This window comes from Macaca thibetana, chromosome 17, assembly GCF_024542745.1.
Source record: "Macaca thibetana thibetana isolate TM-01 chromosome 17, ASM2454274v1, whole genome shotgun sequence".
In the NCBI taxonomy this organism is placed as follows: Eukaryota; Metazoa; Chordata; class Mammalia; order Primates; family Cercopithecidae; genus Macaca; species Macaca thibetana.
In genome coordinates, this window is record NC_065594.1 from 3,201,010 (window position 1) to 3,227,017 (window position 26,008).

At 40.6% G+C, this 26,008-nt stretch overlaps 1 long non-coding RNA gene and 1 pseudogene across 1 annotated transcript in view; one reads left to right on the forward strand and one right to left on the reverse strand.

Annotated features, from left to right (window-relative positions):
- Positions 1-24,857, reverse strand: part of LOC126940877 (uncharacterized) — a 37,532-nt gene extending 12,675 nt beyond the window's left edge. Inside the window, exons 1-2 of the long non-coding RNA XR_007720952.1 lie at positions 24,659-24,857; positions 15,196-15,336 (exon numbers count right to left, since the gene is read on the reverse strand). This is a non-coding gene — a long non-coding RNA (uncharacterized LOC126940877). The remainder of the gene's footprint in view (positions 1-15,195; positions 15,337-24,658) is intronic.
- On the forward strand, positions 7,059-7,344 carry LOC126940873 (high mobility group protein HMG-I/HMG-Y-like; annotated as a pseudogene).
- Positions 24,858-26,008: the final 1,151 nt, after the last annotated feature.

Here is a 26,008-nt window from a genome sequence, read left to right on the forward strand (position 1 = left end):
TTGAAACCAATAAAGTGAACAGTAAAACTATATTACACCTATTTTTTCCCACCTAAAAAAAGAATTATTTTGTTATGGATTATTTTAAAGCATTTTAAATTTTTTTCAAAAACAACAAGAGTACTGAGTAAACTTTATAACATAAATTAAGAAATTGAAAAAGGTCAGTTGATTTCATCATTAAGGTAATAAAACTTTATAGTTTCAATATAAAATTATGTTAGTTTTGAAAACTATTCATGACAATTCATGGTGAAGAAATTTTAGGTTCACTGAATTGGGCCAGGTGCAGTGGCTCATGCCTGTAATCCCAGCACTTTGGGAGGCCAAGGCAGGCAGATAACAAGGTCAGGAGTTCAAGACCAGCCTGATCAACATGGCGAAACCCTGTCTCTACTAAAAATACAAAAATTAGCCGGGTGTGGTGGTGTGCACCTGCAATCCCAGCTACTCAGGAGGCCGAGGCAGGAGAATCACTTGAACCCAGGAGATAGAGGTTGCAGTGAGCCAAGATCACGCCACTGCACTCTAGCCTGGGTGACAGAGCGAGACTCTGTTTCCAAAAAAAAAAAAAAAAAAGTTTTAGGTGAACTGAATATACATGTTATATATTGCAGAAAGTCATAGCTTAAAACCCCATAACCAAGAGACTCTGTGACTTCTAATTCAAGTTATTTCATGTTATGAATTTATATGTATGTAAAAGTGATTCTTACCTGTAGACTGAAATAACAACGGACAGCTATTTGTCTCCTACCATATTTACTGCCAGATTCTCAGTATATTTAATAACATTTTGTATACATTCATAAAATATTTTTAATATTTTTGAATGTCTATATGTTCTAGTATGCTAAGCCATATGACCTCCCAAATTTCCAGCCCAGTTAAAAGGCTTCAAAGCCTTTAATACACTTTTCAGAAGTGACTGTTACAATGCAAAGATATCTGAAAAAGAATCTGACAGAGTGAATATGAAGTTACTTTAAAATAAAGGAATTTTTTGGCCGGGTGCAGTGGCTCACACCTGTAATCCCAGCACTTTGGGAGGCTGAGGCAGGTGGATCATGAGATCAGGAAATCAAGACCTTCCTGGCTAACAAGGTGAAACCCCGTCTCTACTACAAATACAAAAAAATTAGCCTGGCATAGTGTCGGGCGCCTATAGTCCCAGCTGCTCAGGAGGCTGAGTTAGGAGAATGGCGTGAACCTGGGAGGCGGAGCTTGCAGTGAGCAGAGATTGCACCACTGCACTCCAGCCTGGGCGACAGAGCGAGACTCTGTCTCAAAAAAAAAAAAAAAGAATTTTTTAAAGAATCTTATGAAGGTTACAGACCCTGTCCAGATAATGCAGACTTTCACAAAATTTTCTTTATAAGTTTAAAAATCTCAAAGACTACTGAAGTCTAGTCTTTAGAACCTTATTCTAGTTCAATTCTCTTATTGGGTACCATAGTTCAGAGAAATGCAGGACTCAACATTTTAGTGGCAGAGCTAGGCTGAAAAAAATTAGGCTTTTTCCTCTGAGTTCAATACATTCTTTGCCCTGTACTTCACTTAAACTCAAAAGTACCCAGAAACATTAAATACTTATCACAATTCAAAGTTCTTATTAGATATAAAATAAACTCTAAACAGGATAGAAATTATAGGTGTAATAACAATCTTACATTTAGTAGGAATAAATACTTCCTCTCCTGAGGAGGAGGTGGCTTACTTAGAGCCTTCCTTTTCTAGGTAAAGAGGGGAAGCCGTGTGGATTCTTTAGTGTGTTCTGACAGCCATGTGTCACTACACACTTGTTCTTTGTGTCTTCATATCTCCTCCTGTTGCATTTCAAAGCATTTTCATAGTATGTGGTTTTGCCTAATACAGCATTCTCATAGCAGAAAAAAAAAAAAAAAAGGAAGTGATAGCTTATGCACAAGTGACAAAAATAAATCCCATGTGCTTACCTTAAGTTGTCAATACAAGATGATTGTTTAAAGGAAGGAGAAGGAGTGGGGGTATTCTCCAGCACATAAGAAGTATTAATCTACAAAGCCATACTTCTGTTAAGGTTTTCACTGCTTAAGCTATATCGTTAAGTGAAAATGTAAAGATGATAAAAAAAGTCTATTATAATTATAAAAGGAACAAGTATTACCATAACTTTCTAAAACCATCAGTGAGATGCATCATGCTAAGATGAAGGCTTTTGCTCAGAGGAGAAGATTCATGTGTCTGTAGAGGAAAATGCCAGGGTAGAAGTTACGTTCCTTCCTAGCTCAGAGTCTGGATGCTGCCTGGAGCTGAAGTTTCAGGAGAAAAAGGAAGGCATTCTATGCAAGAGAGGAAGAATTATTTGAAACTCTAAGTAGAGAGAAATTTGGGAGAGGGGAGGACCGAGAGGGAAAAAGGAGATAGAGCATAGAGTACTAGAGAGGTGGCAGAGGGGTGGTGCTTCCCGAAGTTCTCCCTTCCTCAGAGCCCCCAAATCTTGAAATGATTCTAAATTTCATGGAATGTTTGATGCGACTGGCTGCTTTTGGAACCACTGAATGGGCTAAGTATTTTCTTTAGGGTCCATACTGCAGTTATCAAAATCTGCTAAATATCGTCTTCAGTATCTTTTAAACTGTGTTTTTTTTTTTTATGATTCTACGATTTGCTTTCTAAAAGAACCTTCATGTTTTGAAATATTAAACACCATTAGAAATAAGAATTTCTGGTGCCAAATTTAAATATATCTGTGAAATTCACTCATGCGCATGGATTTCATTAAGTTCAGTGAAGCGAATAAAATCTGTTGTTATGGAAGGGACCTTTGACAGCTCATAATTACATAAAAATAAATGCATCAGTTGAGGAGTAGAACAAAATTAAGATGTCAGCATTGATGGATTTCATAACTAAAATTTTTAAGAAGCACTTTAAAACTCAATAACTTTTGCTGTTTGGTGTAGTTACATTAAAATGGTAATGATTCATTTTGCAGCAACTTGACAGTAATTATTTGATTCTTAACACATCATGAAAGTTAATTTTTAGAAACGATAGATTAAAATATATTATATTAAAATCTGCTTAGTTAATTAAGCTGTGAAAGACTAAGATGGCAATTGTAATAAGAATTCAATTTGATTCAAAACCTGGACTAATTTTATAGATTATAAGTAAATGATTAGCTCTAACACTTATAATTAAGGATTGCAATATTAAAACAAAAAGTGCTTTTATGTAAGTTAAAAGTTTGTCCAAAAGTTGGAAATTGAAGTCTTCTAACTAGATTTGCAAATGGGGAAATTCAGTTTGAGGTGGAAAAATTTATAGAAAAAGAACTTGAAGACTTGAATTCAAGTCCTACCACCAAAGAGTGATATAGGAAAGTAGAAGTAGAGGGGATGCTTGAGGTTGATTTAAATGCTCTTCTAGTTTTAGACTGTGTTTGTTGACACTGAGCTCTGATTACTAAACTAAAAGCCCTCAATTTGAAAGTAAAATCCAAATTTAGAATCAGAAGTCCCTGGTCTGCTCCCTCAACCACCCAACCCAGGCCATCCTTTCTCCCCACGCCTTTTCCACTTCTTCTACCTGGATAGCATCGCTGTTCAGAATATCCTCTTCCCTGCTTCTGTGGGTAATTTGTTTGCTCCTGTCAATCAGCTGTCAGGAGGACTGATTGGGCAGCAAATTAATTTCTCATCTAGCAATAATTCTACCAAAACCCAGCACATAACCCCTCTCTTCCCTCCAACTGTGTCTCAGAATGTCACAGACACAGCCTGATGATGTTTGATCTTAACCTCTGGGGAAAGAGTGATCTGAAAAACAATACAATTTCATGAAATGAATTTTGCTGAGGACCAATAAAAATGTGACTCATGTAATATTTCTATATTTTTATCTTTAAAAAGCCCACTATCATAAGATGGTTCCTAGTAAGCAGAACTTTCAGTAATAAGAGTTTAATAAACATCAATTAATTACGTTTTGCTAACATGTCCTTAAAGATGACTGGGATTAGATTAGATTACCTTAGATTAGATGATTAGATTAGATGATCTGTGCCGAGGGATTCAAGATGCATATTTTACTATTAAAACATTCAGGCCGGGCGAGGTGGCTCATGCCTGTAATCCCAGCACTTTGGGAAGCCGAGGTGGGTGGATCACCTGAGGTTGGGAGTTCAAGACCAACCTGACCAACATGGAGAAACCCCGTTTGTATTAAAAAAATACAAAATTAGCCAGGGGTGGTGGTGCATGCCTGTAATCCCAGCTGCTCAGGTGGCTGAGGCAGGAGAATCACTTGAACCCATGAGGCGGAGGTTGTGGTGAGCCAAGATCATGCCATTGCACTCCAGCCTGGGCGACAAGAGTGAAACTCCGTCTCAAAATAAATAAATAAAACATTCAGTGACATTAACACCATGCTTTTCATTAAAATAATTGATTAGGGTTCTTTTTGTCATTTTTACAAGTCTCCATTTACAACATATTTATTGAGTGGTTTGAATGATGAGTAGGAATTTCCCAGATAAAGTGGTTCATGAAGGCATTCCAGGCAGTGATAGCAGCAAGATTTCTTTTTGGTAACTATTGGTAGCCAACAGAAAGGCAAGTGAGTGTTACAGGCTTCACTTAAAAGCTAGTCTTGGCTGGGTGCGGTGGCTCACACCTTTAATCCCAGCATTTTGGGAGGCTGAGGCAGGTGGATCACCTGAGGTCAGGAGTTCAAGACCACCCTGACCAACATAGTGAAACTCCATCACTACTAAATGCAAAAAATTAGCAGGGTGTGGTGGTGGGCACCTGTAATCCCATCTACTCAGAAGGCTGAGGCAGGAGAATCGCTTCAACCCAGGAGGTGGAAGTTGCAGTGAGCCGAGATCATGACATTGCACTCCAGCCTGGGCGACAAGAGCAAGACTCCGTCTCAGGATTAAAAAAAAAAAAAAAAAAAAGCTAGTCTCAGATGAAAATCTGCCCACACATACAGACTCATTACAAAATGGGCATAAAATAGTCTTAATTCAGTTCTGCAAATTGTATGAGGTCCACAGTACCTTCCCCAAAACATTCACCTGAGGCTAACTGTGACAATATCCTAATTGTGGAACTCTGTTAACCCAAGTTTCACATTCAGACGCCAATAATCCTCCAAATCAGTGGCCGAACATTGGACCACTTACAGATCCAATTCACAGCTCCACTCCAAGGCTACTTGGCTCTCAGTATTTTTCTACTGTATTCATATACTTATGCAAATATCTTGAAAATATATCTAGCTAATCCATATACTTTGAACACCATGAATTTCAGCAGTAAACACCATTTCTAAAACCCATTTTAGAAATAGAAGCCCATTTCTGACCTCCATCATGCTAATTTGTTGACTGAATACATAGAGTAGAAGCACTTGTGGGAGCTACCTTTGGAGTGTGATGCTTCAGAGGAAGGAAGGAACACAGTGAAGGTGACAGGGGCAAAAGCTAGACTTTTCTGTTTGTGCCTTGAGTTATAAATTTGATATGGGAATCATAAAATTGATTTACATAATTAGTAAACAAAATCTAAAGAATAAACTGTCAAGGAATTTTAACATGTGCTGTAGGCTGAATGTTTGTGTCCTTCCAAAATGGAGCCATCGTGAATGGGATTGGTGTCAGGACATGAGAGAGCTGGCTTCCCTCTTGCCGCTCTCTGCCCTGAAAATCCCTTCGGGGAGAAGACAGCCATTGGCAAACCAGGAAGGGGGCCCTCACAGGAGCCTTATCATGCTGACAACTTGATCTCTGACTTCCAGCCTCCAGAACTTCGAAAAACAAATTTCTGTTGTTTGTTAGCCACCAGGTCTACGGTATTTTGTTATAGCAGCCCAAATGGACTAAGACAACCTGTTTTCAGTAACCACACTGTTAGTAAAACAATTGGTACTGGAATCCTGAAACCAACATTATCCAGTCTGAGCCAACAATTACACTCCTAGGTATACACACAACAGAAAGGCTTGTGCAGGTGTACCAAAACACACATACAAGATTGTTCACTCAGCCAGAAACTGAAAACAAATCAAATGCCCATCAACGATAAAACAAAATGGGTTCTAACTCTCCAATGTAATACATAGCAACAATATAAATGAAGTTTATAAGCAGTATTGTGTAAAACAAGTCAGACGCAAATCTATCTTGTATCTATTTGTCTACCATCAATCTATCAAGGGATTTTTATTTATTTAAAGTTCCAACACAGGTAAAGCTGGAACACACATAGCGTTAGAAATCAAAATAGTGGTTCCCTTTGAGTAAGAAAGGGGGAGTCATGTCTGGGAGGGAGCACAGGTGGATTTCCCCAAATACTTGGAACGTTTCTATTTTCTGGCATGGATGTTACATATGTGGACATTCACAATGTGATAACCCATTGAATTGTGTATTTGTACTTGGTGCTCTTTTCTGTATTTTGTTTTATTTTGTTGTAAAATAAAATGCTACTTAATTTCCAAATCCACCTTCCTACAGGTTTTTCAATCAAGATAAAATAACCTTACAACAAAATATTGCTATAATAGAGATGAAATAAGTTTATTTTGCCTATGTAAATGTATTATTTACATTTTAATTGCTAATATCATTAGTATTTAAAATGTAGTTTTTAATTTTAGCAATTTTATAAAATTCTTAAAGTGGTTAAAAGTGGAAGGTAAAATCTAAGTAAATTTAATCATTGTTTTCAGAAGTAAAAACTATGAAAGAAACTCTCCATATGTGTTTACATGGATTTATATCAATTTATAAAAAAGCCAATATGATGATGATCTATAGTGTTATTTAATATGAGCATTTCTAATAAAGAGGTAAATACATGTAATCATAAGTGAACTTCTAAATGCAAGAGAAGACCACAGGAAAAGCTTTCATATTCATTACTAACGCTTCCAGTTGAAAACCAGAAAGGCATAAAATATACCCTTAAGAACCAGCTGAGTCCTGTAATTGGGACCCCGAGCCAGCTATTTTTCCAAGAAGGCCCTCCCAGCCGTCACTCCTCCACCTGCCCCTTAGAGGAGGGAAGATGAGCGAGTCGCGCTCCAAGTCCAGCCAGCCCTTGGCTTCCAAGCAGGAAAAGGACGTCACTGAGAAGCGGGGCCAGGGCAGGCCGCACAAGCAGCCTCCGAAGGAGCCCAGCGAAGTGCCAACACCTTAGAGACCTCTGGGCGACCAAAGGGAAGCAAAAACAAGGACGCTGCCAAGACCTAGAAACCACCACAACTCCAGGAAGGAAACCAAGGGGCAGACCCACAAAACTGGAGGGGGAGGAAGAGGAGGGCATCTTGCAGGAGTCCTCGGAGGAGCAGTGACCCGTGCGTGCCGCCTGCCCCTGCCTGGAGGAGCAGCTTCCTTCTGACACTGGACAGCTTTGCTCCGCCCCCACTGCCCCCGCCCCAGGCCCACCATCACCACCGCCTCTGGCCGCCACCCCCATCTTCCACCTGTGCCCTCTCACCACACTACACAGCACACCGGCCGCTGCAGGGCGCCCATGGGCTGAGTGGGGAGCAGTTTTTACCCGGCCTCAGTTCCCAGCTTCCCCCGCCCACCCACATACACACATGCCCTCCTGGACAAGGCTAATGTCCCACTTAGCCACACCCCGCACCTGCTGCATCCCCACTCTCTTGGTGGGGGGAATATTGCTCTCTGGGCTTTTGGTTTGGGGGCACCCTCTCTGCTCCTTCACTGTTCCCTCTGGCTTCCCATAGTGGGGCCTGGGAGGCTGCTCCTGGCCTGAAAAGGGGCCAGAGCCCCATCTCATCCTGGCACACCCTACCCTACTGCCCTGACAGCAGCCGGTGTGGTCAGTGGAGGGGGTGCTGGCCCCCAGGATTCCCCCGGCCACACTGTCACCACGTGGGGTTCACACCTTTCATCTTGCCCCACCTTCCCTAGTCCCTGCACTAGGTTGGACAGCCCGCTTCGGCTACAGGAAGGCAGGAGGGGTGAGTCTGCTACTCCCTCTTCACCGGGGCCACAGCCCCCTTGCCCTCTGCCTGGGATCTGAGTACATATTGTGGTGATGGAGATACAGTCACTTACTGTCCAGGTGAGGCCCATGAGCCCTGTGGCTGCCACCTGAGGTGGGCTGGGGCTGCTCCCCTAACCTACTTCTGCCACTGGCCATTTCCCCCTCCTCATGTGGGGCACCAATAACAAGGAGCTCACCCTGCCCGCTCCCAACCTCCCTGCCCCGCAAGGTTCTGGTTCCATTTTTCCTCTGTTCACAAACTACCTCTGGACAGTTGTGTTGTTTTTTGTTCAGTGTTGCATTCTTCAACATCCGTCATTGCTGCTGCTACCAGTGCCAACTGTTCATCCTCATTGCCTCCTGTTCTGCTCGCGATCTCCTCCCCCAAGATACTCTTCCTGGGGAAGAGGAGCTGGAGGATGGCAGGCTGGGTGACCAACTACCCCAGTGCCAGGGAAGGTGGTGCCCTGCCTGTAGGATGTTGCAGCAGAGTGAGCAAGGGGGCACAAATCGACCATAAAGGGTGTAGGGGCCACCATCCCCCCTGTTCTGTTGGGGAGGGGTAGCCATGACTTGTCGCAGCCTGGAGCTCCCCCTCTGGTTTCCTATTTGCAGTTACTTGAATTAAAAAAAAAAAAAAAAAATCCTTTTCTGAAAAAAAAAGAAAGAAAGAAAAAGAACCAGCTGAATTGATTTACATACTGAAAATGTTCAAGTTTGGTTCAAATTTTCACTTAAAAGAGCTTTTTAGATTTACAAAATGTCACAAATTATTTCAGAATTTAAAATAGAACCAGAATCTGGGCAGTATTATCAGTACATAATCTCATCAGATGTAACTCTGAGAGTTCTATGAAGACACTTAAAAATATTTCATTACCTAAGAAGGGATACATTATATAATCATTGTCCCAGCTTCACAGTGCAGTCTGTTACACTTCTTGTCCTGGATGGTAATTTAATTTAATAATTTAATAATAACTATAATGTGCAAATTTTGCTATAGCTTATAGCTGATGTGGAATAGAAAAATGAAAGAGATACTTTAAAATGAAATAAGAAGAATGAACACCGGCCAAGTTTACTGACTCAAAAGTAACATGAAACTCTGGTTCATTTCAGAGCATATTTTACTCTGGATCTGAAAGTCACAGACATATCTTGGCAATTTACCTTTCACTCCTACAAAAATAAATGAATAGATTACTGAGAATCCTGAGCAAAAGCTGTGGTGAAAGGTACTTTCAAATTGTCATTAAATGGAGCAAAGATATTGCTGAGAAACACTGAAGCACTGGGTCTCCTCTTTTTTCTTGGTGAAATGTCATCTTGCTGACTCTAAATTTGGTTCAAGAAACAAAGTAGCCTGACCTTTGTTCCTATACCCAGAAAGGTAAACATCAAGTAGAGCGAGGTGCAAGATCATTCTGTAGACTGTGGAAAGCTCAAGTCAAGGCTGGGCCTCCTCTGAAGGCTGGGCTCATGACACAGCTCAAAATGGAGCTTCTCCATTCTAGCAAGCCCCACCATGTTCACACATTCATTTCCAGGAATCTGTGTCCCCATCTCCATCCTAAACATCCTAAACACTCCAGCTAAGACACTGGCATTGGAGGTCAAGAGTAAACATGGCTGACATGTTGCATCTGCTTGCCTTAAGTTTACTTTTGTTAAGTGTCAATGTCATGAATCTTGCAGTGCATGTGTGGGTAGGTGTGACTTCTTCCCGTCCAGCTCAGCAAGCACCCATGACAAACTAGAACTTCAACAGAACCCAGACAGCGAGTGTGTGCCTTTGCAAGGATTCGTCTTGCTGTTGCTTTAAATTGTTGATGGAGACAACAAAACATAATTTTTACCCAGATGTTTATGACCTGGTTGAATGTCCATTATTTTTTATATGGACTCTTGTAGCTCTTCTTCCATAATAAGTATGTCATGGCTTCCACTCACAATGCAAATTACCCAGGGAACCCAGACTTAGGGAGTGTGGTCAAGGATTTGTCAGCTCCAATTCTGGACCACAAAACACACAGCAGCTCATATTCAGAAAACAGTGTGCACATCAGCAGTTTTCTCTCTTCTTTGGCCCGTTAACAAATGCTATGGATGAGATCTTCTAAAATTGAGATCTAGTTATGGCACTTGCAATAAAAGGTGAAAAATGAGATAATTGCCTAAATCTTACTGATCCATTTTTCCCCTGGTTGTTTTCAAGGCTAGTGTGATTGCATTCTGGTATGAATGGTGGCATAGTACAGTCAGCAAAGGAGCAGGTGAAGGCCCACTCTGCCATTACTATAGTGTTATTCAGTGTGGAAAGAAGAGAAGGACATTTTCCTCCTTTAAGTTATTCTCAACAGTTGGAAAAATGATATTCTTCTTTTTTTTGAGAAGGAGTCTTGCTCTGTCACCCAGGCTAGAGTGCAGTGGTGCACTCTCGGCTCACTGCAACCTCTGCCTCCCGGGTTCAAGTGATTCTTCTACCTCAGCCTCCTGAGTAGCTGGGATTAGAGGTGCCCACCACCGTGCCCAGCTAATTTTTGTGTTTTTAGTAGAGACAGGGTTTCACCATCTTGACCAGGCTGGTCTCACACTCTTGCCCTCGTGATCCACCTGCCTCAGCCTCCCAAAGTGCTGGGATTACAGGCATGAGCCACTGTGCCCAGCCGGAAAAATGATATTATTAATAGCTATGTATACTAATACTAAAACTAGGAAACTAGAATGATACTCCAAAAACTCTAGCAGTGCTTGAATTAGGTTAATCAATATTGCAATTTGCTTTCATATCTCTAATATACTCTGTAATAAGATCAAGTTATATGATTTATAAAATAAGTATGCTAATATATATATTACATATGAAAATTACGTTCTCAAAGTAATGGAATCAAAATTCCATATTCATCCATATGTATATACCCATATATATACACATATATATTTAGTTAGCTAGTTAGTATGTTAAGATTTTCTTACCAGAATAGTAGAAATGCATGCAACATCTTCAATATTAACAAACAGAATAAATACCCTAATTTTAATGCTATCATTGATATTGTCATTTTAACTTTTGTTTCAGTTATTTACATGTATGTAATTGCTTCACAAATCCTTTTTTTTTTTTTTTTTTTTCAAGATGAAGTCTCACTCTGCTGCCCAGGATGGAGTGCAGTGCCAAGATCTCGGCTCACTGCAGCCTCTGCCTCTCGCGTTCAAGCGATTCTCCTGCCTCATCCTCCTGAGTAGCTGGGATTACAGGTGCGCACCACCATACCTGGTTAATTTTTGTATTTTTAGTAGAGACGAGGTTTCACCATGTTGGTCAGGCTGGTCTGGAACTCCTGACCTCAGGTGATCCGCCCACACCGGCCTCCCAAAGTGCTGGGATTACAAGCATGAGCCACCCCACCCAGCCCACAAATCCATTTTTAAAGGTTATTTTCTAACTATGTTGATGCTTTATGTCATGCCTAGTGAATTTAATTGAATTTAGTTGATTTTTTCTATTTTATACATATTTTAAATATGTGGTATATTTATATTTATTTCTCAGTAATGTTTATGTAGAATTCTGAAAATCCAAAATATACCTAACACAATGATCTCACAATTAGGAACTTATTGGTCAGAAATTTTCTTTTTCTTTTTTTTTTTTAAGACTGAGTCTCGCTCTGTCGCCCAGACTGGAGTGCAGTGGTGCTATCTTGGCTCACTGCAAGCTCTGCCTCCCAGGTTCACACCATTCTCCTGCCTCAGCCTCCCGAGTAGCCGGGACTACAGGCACCCACCACCACGCCTGGCTAATTTTTTGTATGTTTTAGTAGAGACAGAGTTTCACCGTGCTAGCCAGGATGGTCGCGATCTCCTGACCTCGTGATCTGCCTCAGCCTCCCAAAGTGCTGGGATTATAGGAGTGAGCCACTGCACCCGGCCAGAAATTTTCATTTTTAAAAGTATTGAAAATGGATTTTCCCCCTTATTTAACATTCAGAAAACAAAGTGAAAAAAAGAAATAAAAGAAAATGTCTGGCTTCACTTGCCTAAGATAACGTTTAGTTGTATATTCTTCAAACCTTCTGCGCTCATAAAGAAAAATGTATTTTTAAAGTAAGTTGTTCTATAAGGCTATTCTATATTTGTCTTTTTTATCAATACATCATAAACACCTCTTCAAGTCACATAAACTTACCTCATCATTTTATTGACTGATATTCCACTGTACAGCTATACAATAGTTCATTTAATCAATGCCTTATTGATTAGACATTTCAGTTGTTTACAAATTTACATTACAATTAATAATGCTACGACAATCTCAAAGTTTATCTTTGCAACGTTGTCAAAATATTATATTAAGAAAAATCCCTGGTAGTATTAATGGAATCACTGTTCCAAAACATATTTTTAGAAGTTTTTGATGGATTTGTCTTCCAACTAATTTGTCTTCCAGAAGCATTGTTTCACTTTTAAAAACTCGTACTGGCTGGGCGCAGTGGCTCACGCCTGTAATCTCAGCACTTTGGAAGGCTGAGGCAGGCAGATCACGAGGTCAGGAGATCGCGACCATCCTGGCTGACACGGTGAAACCCTGTCTCCACTAAAAATACAAAAAATTAGCCGGGCATGGTGGTGGGCGCCTGTAGTCCCAGCAACTTGGGAAGCTGAGGCAGGAGAATGGCGTGAACCCCGGAGGCAGAGCTTGCAGTGAACCAAGATAGCGCCACTGCACTCCAGTCTGGGCGACAGAGCGAAACTCTGTCTCAAAAAGCAAAACAAAACAAAACAAAAAACAAACGAAAAAAACCCCACCTATTAATAGCTTATGAAACTGTCGTTTGTCCAAAACCTTTATAACACTAAATATCATCATGTTTTTCAATATTTGCTAAAAGAAAAAGTAAGACAGGCAGAATGAAGACTTGCGCCCTCTCAAAGCATCCCTGACATCAGAAGGCAGCAGGGATTTTAGTGTGCTGTGACAGCAATCATAAATTATTAAAGGACAAAGAGAAAGATCAAGTAATTTTCAAGTGAAAACATCAAGTAGATACGAATTCCAAGAATGATATTAGATAAATAAATGGGGATGAAAAATGAATGATGGACCAAAGTAAAGGAAGAAAAGCTGGAAGAAAGAGAAAGTGGGGGAAATGACACAAAACACAAAAGACTAGAAAAGAAGAAAAGAAAATTGAAATTGTCTATCGATATAAAAAGGAGAAGCAGGAAAGAAAAGAGAGTTGAGAAAGAAGGGGGCAGTGACAGAGCGTATGGCACTAGCATGTCTTCAGAAATTAACTTTGTTAAAATGATTTTTTAATTATACAAAAATTGATAGAGTTAAGATTTAGTAAAATTAAGTAGTTGGCACGAGATCATGGCAATAATTGTAACTATTCTAAATTAAGATTATGAAATTTGATAAAAAGATAGGGATTTCTCCTATGAAAAAACCCACAAAATTCCTCAGTAAAAAGGCAGAAATGTAAAAACCTTACAGGAAAATAACTATAGACATATTAATACTGTTTTATTGGATAAATACTTGTCTAGAAATAATACAGTTTGTTAAATTGCAATAATTACTTTTAGACACTAGGCTACACTTAATATACTGAAAAAGTAAAACACAAATGGTATTAGAGCTATAAAAAGTCCATTTTGTTTTAGAACATGTCTGACTTCTCCCAATATGTTTACGTACTTAAAGAACCTGGGCTATTAGCTTTTATTATCACATAATCAGATTAAATTAAATAAAATGAAGAAAATGGAATAGGTCTATAGAAAGGTAAAAACATTATAATATTTCAATGAAACATCAAAATCTGTTGCTTTACAACAAATCATTTAGCAGATCACCTTGCACTGCTACTAAGAAGTTAGAGTGAAAAATTAATGTGAAACCTTTAAAAATTAAAATGTTATGTAAAGCCAAAAGTTACTATGGCCATGGAATAAATTTCAAAGACAAATGAGCAAAGTTTGTTACACAAAATAACTGAGCTGAACAAAATAGAAAAGGAAGTGGCTACATAGTCATTGCATGAAAACATTGATTATTATTATGATGATGATTATTATTTTTGAGACAGAGTTTCGCTCTTGTGGCCCAGGTTGGAGTGCAATGGTGTGATCTTGGCTCACTGTAACCTCTGCCTCCCGGATTCAAGCAATTCTCCTGCCTCAGCCTCCCGAGTAGCTGGGATTATTACAGGTGCCCACCACCACGTCCAGCTAATTTTTTGTATTTTTAGTAGAGATGGGGTTTCACCATGTTGGCCAGGCTGGTAGCGAACTCCTGATCTCAGGCGATCCATCCACCTTGGCCTCCCAAAGTACTGGGATTACAGGCATGAACCACCGTGCCCGGCCAAAAACACTGATAATTAATGGTGGCCTTTTGGAACTCTAAAATAAATTTTCACTGCATTGCTCATTAGTTTCATTATAGCAAAGAGAAATGCTTTGAAATAATTCAAGTTTAGCTATAAAAATTAAGACTCTGAAGACCATCTGAAACATCTATCATATTTGATAGCTGCAGGAATATTTTGAAGCATTCTTATCTATTATCTAATATATTTGTTACACTATTAAAATACCACAGAAATAGTATTTAACTTGAAACACGGTCCTATCGCCATGAATGATGATTTATAATATCATAGGTAGAGTTAACAAGAAAATCGTGCAGAATCTGTACATAAATGGCACTGAATCAGTTAGAGAACTGCTATTTCTGAGTCAGTACCAAGTGACCCATAAATTTAAGGAGGCCTGTCCCAGCTGAAAAACCAGTGTCCTAGCAAAAACAAGAATGTGTAACTGTTCGAAACAGAAGCGTCATGCTACATGAGTTGAGATCATTCAATGACAAAACACATAAAGCTTTTTGTTGTGAAATAATGTAAAACTGGCTGATTTCTGAAGATAGAAAATAAAAGCAAGGAAAATCGCAGAATACAATCTGGCATACTGACCTGTGTGGTAGATTGCATTATTGTTCTGAACTGGTCATTCTCTCTTACTTTTAGTTTCTAAATAATTTGGAAGATTATATAAGCCCGTCTGCAGACAAGTGATTTACAGTGTCCTGTGAAGGATAAGCATATACATCCAGGCTCTGTTGACACCAGGTCTGGGTAGGTGACTTGCCTTGGTGTAGGAGTATACTTACTTGTGTTAACGTATGCCAGGTGGAACAGAATCTGTAAGATCCACTGTGTGTTTTCACCAGCTCCCTTGATTTTTCCCAAATAAATCCAAATTTGTGATGCTTGGCACATCTCAAATAAGAGGTTCTCCTTTAACCTGGGTCCTGGAATGAGAAAAGCTGTGAAACAGAGCAGCAGAGAAGCCAAACTGCAATGGTTGACATATAACATGAGAGAAAACTGAGTATTTTGGAACTCACTGCCTTACAAAACGTAAGCATGGGCTATTAAAACTCACTGCTAATACTTTCCGGTTGTGTCTTGTCACCCTCACCAGCCTCTTTTTCTTTCTTCCCCCCCTCTTTTATTTATTTATTTTTTTTTTAGATAGAGTCTCACTCTGTCGCCCAGGCTGGAGTGCAGTGGCGCGATCTCAGCTCACTGCAAGCTCCACCTCCGGGGTTCACGCCATTCTCCTGCCTCAGCCTCCCGAGTAGCTGGGACTACAGGTGCCCGCCACCTCGCCCGGCTAGTTTTTTGTAGTTTTAGTACAGACGGAGTTTCACCATGTTAGCCAGGATGGTCTCGATCTCCTGACCTTGTGATCTGCCCGCCTCGGCCTCCCAAAGTGCTGGGATTACAGGCGTGAGCCACCGCAACCTGCCCACGAGCCACTTTTTCAAACCATGCGTATGACAATTATCCTGAAATGAAAGTCTGCTTTTTATGTAACTCAAACTTCTGCTTTTGAGATTTTAATGTATACGCATAGGTTTCAGTCAGAGATATGAGTCATGAACACTCAGATCCAAATATATACAGCTCAAAAATAGACTGGCTACAACTTGTAAGGAGATTAAAATCTCCCTTTCTCTTGCACTAACTGTCAACAGCTATTTCTTGGACAGCCTTCAAGGCTGCACACTCGTACTTCTAAAGAAAACCGTCTGTTGCAGTCACTGTCATGCGTCTACCCATCCCTCTCAGTCTGCTGTTCAAAATGTCACAGACCTGCCTCTGATTCTCCCACAACGTCTGACCCCAAGTGGTGGGGAGCTACTCCCCGACTTTGTGTCACTTAGTTACCCAGGCCCAGAAACAGTTCTCCTTGAGTTTAAAGGCTCATAAAGTTTCTATTGAAGAGTTTAATCAGCTTTGGCCTTGAGAAACTTTTTACACTGAAATGGAAAAGTTCCCTTGTCCTCCTCACATGGCCTGTGGTAGGGTGTGATTTGCTTCTTCAGTGCCTGGTCGCTCAAACCTCTAGGGGAGCACACAGACGGGCAGGCTGTGGGGCTCCCACCCCGAGACAGTGTCTAGGGGTGAATGTTTACAGCTCCTGAAGCCCCAGGGGGCATGCTACAGGGTGCTCTTTTAGTTTAGCCGCCTGTAGGCAGCTTGTGTTGGTCAGCTCAAGGAGATCCCTGCCTTATCACAAGGACAAAGGTATTCCTGTATCCCAGGTTCTTGCCTTGGTGTACCACAATCAGATCACACGTGGGCTTGGAGAATGAGCATAAGGTTTCATTGAGTAGAAGTAGCTCTCAGCAGATAGGGGAGCCAGAAAGAGGATGATTTTCCCCTGGAGTTGGGCCACTCCGCATCCTGGGTTCTCCTCTGGCTGCCCCAGCCAAACTCTGCATGGTTCTGCTTCTGTCCATCAGCAACCTGCAGGCTTCATTCTGCTTCTGCCCGTTGGTGGTCGGTGGCCTGCTGACGTGCCAGTACCTGTCTCTCCACATCCCCTGTGTTACTCTTCTGATGTTCCTCTCCTGCCGTCCAGCCACCTATGTGTCTGACTGCTAGGGTCTCACGAATTTTTAGGCACAGGACGGGGGCGTGGCAGGTCAGGGTGGTCTCATCTGTCCTCACCTAGGTCCGTGGGGGTGGAGCCCTAGCCAGGGACTACACCCTCCTCTACCCAGCACTTTCCTTCTCCCTTCAGTATCATTTAAAGGGACCACGTTCTTCCCTTCCCGCACTTCCATAATCCCTTCCCGCACTTCCATAATCCCTTCCCAGCACTTCCATATCGACACTACATGTTTAAATGAGAAAAAAAAAATCAAGGGGAAACATTAATTTTTCTAATAAAGTAAAACATTAAAGGAATTTTTTTGAAATTAATTAGCTACATACCTTGCTTTAATATTAACTTTCCTTTGGAGGAACCAGTGAAAAGTGGCCCATACTAGCAAGTGTAATTTGAAAAAAAGAAAACATATTGGCATTTCTAAAAAATAATAATAACTTACTAAATTCTAAGTATTGTGTTCTATATTTTGCATACCTTAACTCATTTATTTCTTAAAACATTCCTATCATTTACATCTTAATTTTTACCCTCATGTTTTAGACCGGGAAAAAGAAGTATAAATAATTTACAGTCCGGGCATGGTGGCTCACGCCTGTAATCCCAGCACTTTGGGAGGCTGTCTGAGGCGGGCGGATCACCTGAGGTGGAGAGTTGGAGACCAGCCTGACCAACATTGAGAAACCCCGTCCATACTAAAAATACAAAATTAGCTGGGCATGGTGGTGCATGACTGTAATCCCAGCTACTTGGGAGACTGAGGCAGGAGAATCACTTGAACCCAGGAGGCGGAGGCTGTGGTAAGCCGAGCCATTGTACTCCAGCCTGGGCAACAAGAACGAAAACTGTCTCAAAAAAAGAAAAAGAATTTACACAGCTTACCAAAGGTCATAAGATCATACAATGACCAAACAGAAAGAGATCAGAGCCCACAGTTTCTAGACCCAGAAGGCCCCTTAATGTTATACTATGTGGTCTTTACATAATCAGAAGGTTATTAATATTCAGAATCGTTGACATTTAGAACTATAGTAATTTCAGGTGCAGTGAGCCCACATGTTGTACAGTTAAGAAACACAGGACCATTCAGACCTTTAGCAGTTCTTGTAACACATTCCTGAATACTAAAAAAGCTGAGAAGAAAAAAATAGAGACAGGAAATTTTTAAACATCAATTAAAAAAAAATAAATGTTAGGGATTTTTTTTTTTTAAACAAGCATTTCAGTCACTGATGAGAAGCCCCAGGCCCATAAAGGTAGCTGTTACCATAGAAAAGATTGTTCGATCTAAGAATAGAATTTGGATTAACCAGGACCTCTAGCATAAAGTTCAATGTTCTTTCATCACAGCATGGTGTTCAACTGAATTTTAAAGTCACAAATTTAAAGTTATAGTTTAACACATCACCTGTACCAATTTACATACAAATGGAGGCACAAGAAGAACCCTTGGCTTGCAGACAGTCTTATAAAACATAGAGCTGAAGGGGGAAAAAAAAAGGAACCTTGAACATCATCAAAGAAATAAACAAATAAGAAAGGGGATGGATGTTGTGGAAATGACCTGAGAGCTCTTACTTAGTTTTAACTACAGAAGGAAAGAGTGCACGGGTAAAAGCAGAACTGATGGCTTCCTCATCCTCTTTCTGACTTCTGCATCTCACTGGAGCATGAGAGAAAAACAAAAGCTAGTTTTTTATGCATATGCATTTTTCACAGCCTTATTAAAATATAATTCACATGCCACACAAAATTCACCCATTTAAGGTACAGAATGAAAAAGGCTTTACTATATTCACAGTTATGCAGCAGTCACCAAAATCTCAACTTAGAACATTTTTATTAACCCTTAAATATCTATTTTTCATATTATGTCTATGAATTATGCTATCTGATCTTTTGTCATTGACTCCTTTCACCTAATGTTTTCAAAGTTCATCCATATTGTATTAGGTGTCAATAATTCATTCCTTTTATGACTGAATAATATTCCATTGTATGGATATATCATGTTTTATTTATTCCTTCATCAGTTGATGTATATTTGGATTGTTTCCCCATTTTTGCTGTTATGAATACTGCTACTGTGCACATTTGTATACAAGTTTTTGTGTGGATATGTTTTTATTTTTCTTGAATAGATAAATAGAAGAAAATTTCTGGGTCATCTGATAAGGCTATGTTTAATGTTTTGAAGCACGCCCAAATTGTTTTCCAAAATGGTTGCAACATTTTACATTCCCTCCAGCAATACATGAGTGTTCCAATTTTTTCACACCCTCACAAATTTGTGATTGTCTTTTTTACTATAGCATTTCTAGAGGCTGTGAAGTGGTGTCTTGTTGTGGTTTTGATTTGTGTTTTCTTAATGGCTAATGCTTTTGAGTATCATTTCCTATGCTTACTGGCTATTTGTATATCTTTTTTGGAGAAATGTTCATTTTCAGTTAGTTCATCCTTTTATTATTGAGCTCCTTATCAAATATAGAATTTGCAAATCTTTTGTACCATTTTTATGTTTTCTTTGGCTTTCTTGATGGTATAATTTGCTGCAGAAACATTCTGAATTTTGATGAGGCCTAATTTGTTTTTTCTTCTGTTACTACTGATTTTGATGTGTGTAACAAGCTTTTGCTAGGCCCAAGTTCATAAAAATTTATCTTCTTTTCTGAAAGTTTTTAGTTTTAGCTCTTACATTGAGGTATATAATACATTTTCAGTTAAATTTTGTGTGTGGTAGGAAGAAGGAGCCCAACCTTATTCTTTTGTGTGTGAATATTCGGTTGTTTTATAAACATTTATTGACAAAATAATTCTTTTCCCATTGAATGTTCAATTAACTGCAAATGTGAGAGTTTATTTCTGAACTCAATTCTGTTCCATTGATGTATATGTTGTACGCTAGTACCATATAGGTTTGTAGTAAGTTTCTAAATCAGAAATCATGAGGCCCCAACATTGTTCTTCTTTTTCCATATTACTTTCTCTGTTTTGGTACTCTTGCATTCCTATATGACTTTTGATACTAGCTTGTCAATTTTTTTTTGAAGCTAATGAACTTCATTTTTTATTGACATATAATAATTATACATATGTATGGGGTACAGTGTGATGCTTCCATACATGTATACATTGTATAAGTAAATCATGTTCATTAGCATACTCATCACCTTAAATATTTATCATTGCTTTGTCATGAGAACATTCACGACAAAATCCTCTTTTAGATATGTGAAATATACAATGCATTACTTTTAGCTATAGTCACTCTACTGTGCAAAAGAGCAGCAGTACTTATTTCTCCTGTCTAACTGTAAATTTCAACTGTTGACCACCTTCTCCCCTTCTCCCCATTCTTGTTATTCTCCTCAGTCTCTGGTAACCACTGTTGTACTCTCAACTTGTATCAGTCAATTTGTTTAGATTCCACATATGGGTGATATGTTGTAGTACACGTCTTTCTGTGCTTGGCTTATTTCACTTTACTAAATGTCCTCCAGGCTCATCCATATTGTCACAAATGACAGGGTTTCATCCTTTTCTGTGGGTGAACACTATTTCATTGCATATAATATTCTCTTTATCCATTCATCTGATGATGAGCATTTGGCTTGATTCCATAATTTGGCTACTGTGAATACTAATGCAACAAACATGACAGTGCAGATGTCCCTCTTCGACATATTGATTTCATTTCTTTTAGACATAAATCCAGTAGTGGGATTGCTAGATCATATGTGTATTAGTTCATTCTCATGCTGCTAATAAAGACATACCAGAGACCGGGTAATCTATAAAGAAAAGAAGTTTAATTGACTCACAGTTCAGCATGGCTGGCGAGGCCTCAGTAAACTTACAATCATGGTGGAAGAAGCAGCAAACACGTCCTTCACATGGCAGCAGCAAGGCGAAGTGCCAAGTAAAGGGGGAAAAGCCCTTTATAAAACCATCAGGTCTAATGAGGACTCGCTAGCACAAGAACAGCAGCATGGGCGTAACCGCCTCCAAGATTCAATTACCTCCCATTGGGTCCCTCACAAGACACGTGGAGATTATGGGAACAATTCAAGATGAGATTTGGGTGGGCACACAATCAAACTATGTCAATATAATTTACCTTTCTTGGATGTTTAGTTAGGTTGAGCATTTTTTCATATGCTTCTTGGTCGTACGTTGATTTTTCTGTCTATATGATCGGTCTTTTGCTGAAATTAGGGTGTTGAAGTACCCTACTATTATTTTATAGCTCTCTATCACTCCCTTTGGATCTACTAATATTTGCTTCTTTGGGGGAAAAAAGGTCTTTCACCATTAAGTATGATGTTAGCTATAGGTTTTTTATAAATGCCCTTTATTGGATTGAGGAAACTCCTTTCTATTTCTAGTTTGTTGGACATTTTTATTAGAAAAGGATGTTTCATTTTGACAAATGATTTTTCTGTATCTATTAAGACGATAATTTGTTTTTTGTCTTAAACTTTTTTATTTTTTATTTTTTAAGGTTAGTCAAGTAAAGCAGTGGGAGTGGAGAAGGAACAAAGAAATCTGTAACTGGTTGTCATCAATTATTTGTGTCACTACTGCACTTGGACCAGCCAATCATGGTGTATAATGCCTTTTATATGCCCCTAGATTATGTTGGCTAGTAATTTTTATTTGTAATATTTGCAGCATTTTTATTTCTATATTTGCAAGAGATATTGACCTGTAGTTTTATTTTACTGTGAGGATTTTGTGTGGTTTGATTTCAGGGTAATACTCACCTCACAGAATAAATTGTTAAGTGTTCCTCCTCTTTTATCTTTTGTAAGAGTTTGTAAAAAAATTATATTGATTCTCCCTTAAATGTTTGGTATAATTCACCAGTGAATCTATACAGGCGTGGACCATTCTAGGAAGTTTCTATGAGGAACCAAAACTGATCAGCAAGAAAACAATAATCCCATGTAAAAGTGGGAAAATGACATGAATAGACATTTCTCAAAAGAAGAATGTACAAATGGCCAAAAACATGAAAAAATGCTCAACATCACTAATCATCAGGGAATTCCAAATTACAACCACAATGAAATACCACCTTACCACAGCCAGTGTAGGCATTACTAAAACATCAAAAAGCAACAGATGTTGGTGTGGATGTGGTGAAAAGGGAATGCTTATACACTGCTGATGGGAATGTAAATTATTACAACCTCTTTGGAAAACAGTATGGTGATTTATCAAAGAACTAAAAGTAGACCTACCATTCAATCCAGCAATCCCACTACTAGGTATCTACCCCAAAGGAAAAGAAGTCACCATATCAAAGAGACACTTGCACACATATGCTTATTGCAGCACAGTTCACAATTGCAAAGATATGGAACTAACATAATTACCCATCAACTAATGAGTGGATAAAGAAAATGTGGCATATATACACCATGGACTACTACTCATCCATAAAAAAGAACAAAATAATGTCTTTTGCAGGAACTTGGATGGAGCTGGAGGCCATTATTTTAAGTGAAATCACTCAGGAATGAAAAAGCAAATACCATATGTTCTCACTCATAAGTGGTAGCTAAGCTATGGGTGCACCAAGGCATACAGAGTGGTAGAATGGACATTGGAGACTCAGAAGCCAGAAAAGGGGTGCAGGATAAAAAACTACATATTGTGTACAATGTATATGGCTTGGTGATGGGTGCACTAAAACCTCAGACTTCACCACTCTACAATTCATCCACATAACTATTGAAATTAAAAAATTACATCATCAGAATTTAAAAAAATAAAGTTCATTACAGCTAAAAATAAATTTCAAAATAACAATAAGAAGTTTTATCAGGTAGAGTTGTATCACTGGGGAGAGGATCTGCAGAGATCTGCATGTCTCCATTCCAGTGCTTTTCTTTGATTTTTTTCCCCCCTGAGATGGAGACCCCCTCCATTGCCCAAGCTGGAGTGCAGTTGCACAATCTTGGCTCACTGCAATCTCCACCTCCCGGGTTCAAGCGATTCTACTGTCTCAGCCGCCTTGCTTTTCTTATTTGTATGTACTTTCATATATCCTTCTAAAATTTATATTTCTCTCTGTTTTACAATGTAAACAATATATTGGTATTCACATAAAATATACAATAAATTCATAAATGCATATAACTTATAAATAAACATACATGTATTGAGTTGCTCAAAATTATTTTTACTGGTAAGATGTTCAGTCTAGTCTGGAGACTGTGTCTCTTGTCCACACCCCTGTTTGTTTTCATACACCACTTCAGATATGTTTAGCTTTCCATCACAGGACTCATAAGTTCTCTAGATCCCCACTGCGATCATCATCCCCAGCACAAACTGTTACCAATAATTTATTTCTAAGCCAACAAAGGAGAAGTTCTGGCTGTGAGATCATGTTAGTTTTGGCAATTAAAACACATTAATAACTTTTGGATTCTTTGGCAGAAATATTAAATTGCAACCTTTACTGATTAGTATGGACATTTTTAGAGTAACAATTCACAATATCTGTCATTTGCTGCCTGTGGTATATGTAGGAAATTATTAATATACCTGTAATAATATATCTCTATATCCATCTTGTTTATCCTTTGCTCCTTGGGGGAAATATTTTTAGAAAATTATTATCACTGTATCATCTATAAGAGAGCAATAATTAGAGAAATATTGCACTGGACACTTCTGGAAAACTGGCTTTTCTCGTTTCATTTTCTACCTTTGCAAAAGTTTGCTTTTTAAAAGTGTAATCTAGAAGTTATAAATATTTCTGCCTTGCAGTTATCCGTTCTGTTTCACTGAAAACATTTTAAAACGGTCCAACATCTTTATGTTTCTACTTGGTTCCAAATATGGTACCAGATTTTTACTGTAAAAAATCATGAAATACACTGGCATGATCCTTTTGGGAATATATTTTAAAGTTTACCTCCTTAGCACACTCACCAAACATCTTCGGGTACCCATAGCATTCACACAAAACTGCTAAATCAAGATGCTCCCCTGTGATGCACGTGTAGGCGAGAATGTCAATGAATAAATAAGTGATTGAAATACATAAGCACTAATTAGAAAACTGTATGAGACAGCACACCAACATGGCACAAGTATACATATGTAACAAAATGTAACAAAATGTAACAAACCTGCACGTTATGCACATGTACCCTAGAATTTAAAGTATAATAAAAAAAAAAAAAAGAAAACTGTATGAGAGATGAGGCCAGCTGGACTTCCGGGATGGAGTGGGGACTCAGGGAACTTTCTCCAGTTACAAGAGGATTGTAAAACACACCAATCAGTGCTCTGCAAAACGCACCAATCAGCACTCTGTAAAACGCACCAATCAGCGCTCTGTAAAACGCACCAATCAGCAGGATTCTAAAAGTAGCCAATCACGGGGAGGATTGAAAAAAGGGCACTCTGACAGGACAGAAAGGGAAGATGGGCAGGGGACAATAAGGAAATAAAAGCTGCCCCCACCCCCACCCCTCACGCCCGCACCCCCCCACCCCCACCCCTCACCCCCCCCCCCAGCCCCACCCCTCCACCAGCAGAGATCCCGCTGGAGTCCCCTTTCCCGGTATGAGAGGTTTGTTCTTTAGTTCTTCACAGTAAACCTTGCTACCGCCAACACTTCGGTCTGTACCATCTAAAAGAGCTGAAACACTCACTGCAAAGGTCCGGAGCTTCCTTCCTGGGACCACGAACCCACCGGCAGGAGCCAACTCAGGACACGGTATGTGTTCCGGAGAACTTCTTCAGGCCTTGGAAATAGAACATAGTAAAGAGGTTTCTTTGTCATGGGTCAGCAGTCACTATTTCCCAGCTCGCCTCCGAGAGCTGACTGAAGTGCAGCCTGAACCGCACGCAGCGTTGTTTTCACCACAGCGAGTTCCTGCAAACCCTCGGGAGCGCCTCCTAGCGGCGGAGCGAGAACGAGCCATGGGCGGGCTTCTAGGAGTAAACTGCTAAACCCAAGGGGTTTGCGAGGGACGGGCTGGGTGGCAAGACTTGTACAGCCTCGCAAATGGAACCGTTCCCCCTAGAGGGACTCCCTAAATCGCCACAGGTGCTGACTCTTTCTGACAGTAAAGGACCAGGCCCAGGAGTGTAAAGATTGTGGTCAGGTGCTCCAAGCCCAAGCAAGATCCATTCAGCAGCAGTTGGGTTAGAAAGATGAAGGCGCCCAGCGTCTGCAGCGGAGTCGGGGGGGGAGCGAAACATGTCCCTGCCCAGCGCCCCGCGCGCTGGATCGCCGGGGCGAGCCTGAGGCGGGAGAGGCCGCGGGGTGGAGGTGCAACGAGGAGGCGCGCAGGGGTGCGTGGCTGGGTGCGGGAGGAGTGCAGGATATGGAGGGAGGGGAATGTTGGGGTGGCGCGAAGGAGGAGCGCTTGGAAGGGCGCGGCGTTTTGACCCAGAGGGGCTCGGAGTGAGAGTGCCGGCGTGCGGGGAGGGAGTGGAGGGAGTGGAGGGACGAGGGAGTGGAGTGGAGGGGTGGGGACGTGCTGGAGGGGCGCGCCTGGATAGCGTTGGAGAGACAGGAAGAGTGGAGGGGCGGGGCAGTCGCTGGAGCGACGCGGGGAACATCTGAAAGGGTTGGAACTGAGGGGAGGGGGGATGCTGGAGAGGCACACGGTGACCGACATGGAGGGACACGAGAGGTGTGGAGTGGAGGGGCGGGGCAGTCGCTGGAGGAACTTCTGGAGGGACGCGGGAAACAGCTGAAGGGGTGCTGTGTTGGATCTTGGAGGGGAGGGGGATGCTGGAGAGGCACGCGGTGATGGACGTGGAGGGACACGGGAGGCGTGGAGCGAGCAGGACACAGAGGGGCATCAGCTGCCCTGGAGAGGTGCTTTCGGACATCTGGAGGGGCGCACGGTACTGGGACTTGGCGGCATCTGGGGCGCAGTGGGAGGTGACTGGCGTCCAGCCGGCGGCGCCCAGGGCTCGGCGAGGCGCAGGACGGCCCTGGCAGCGGTGCAGCAGCTCAGGCTAGTTCCTGGGGAATCCCTGGCCCCCAC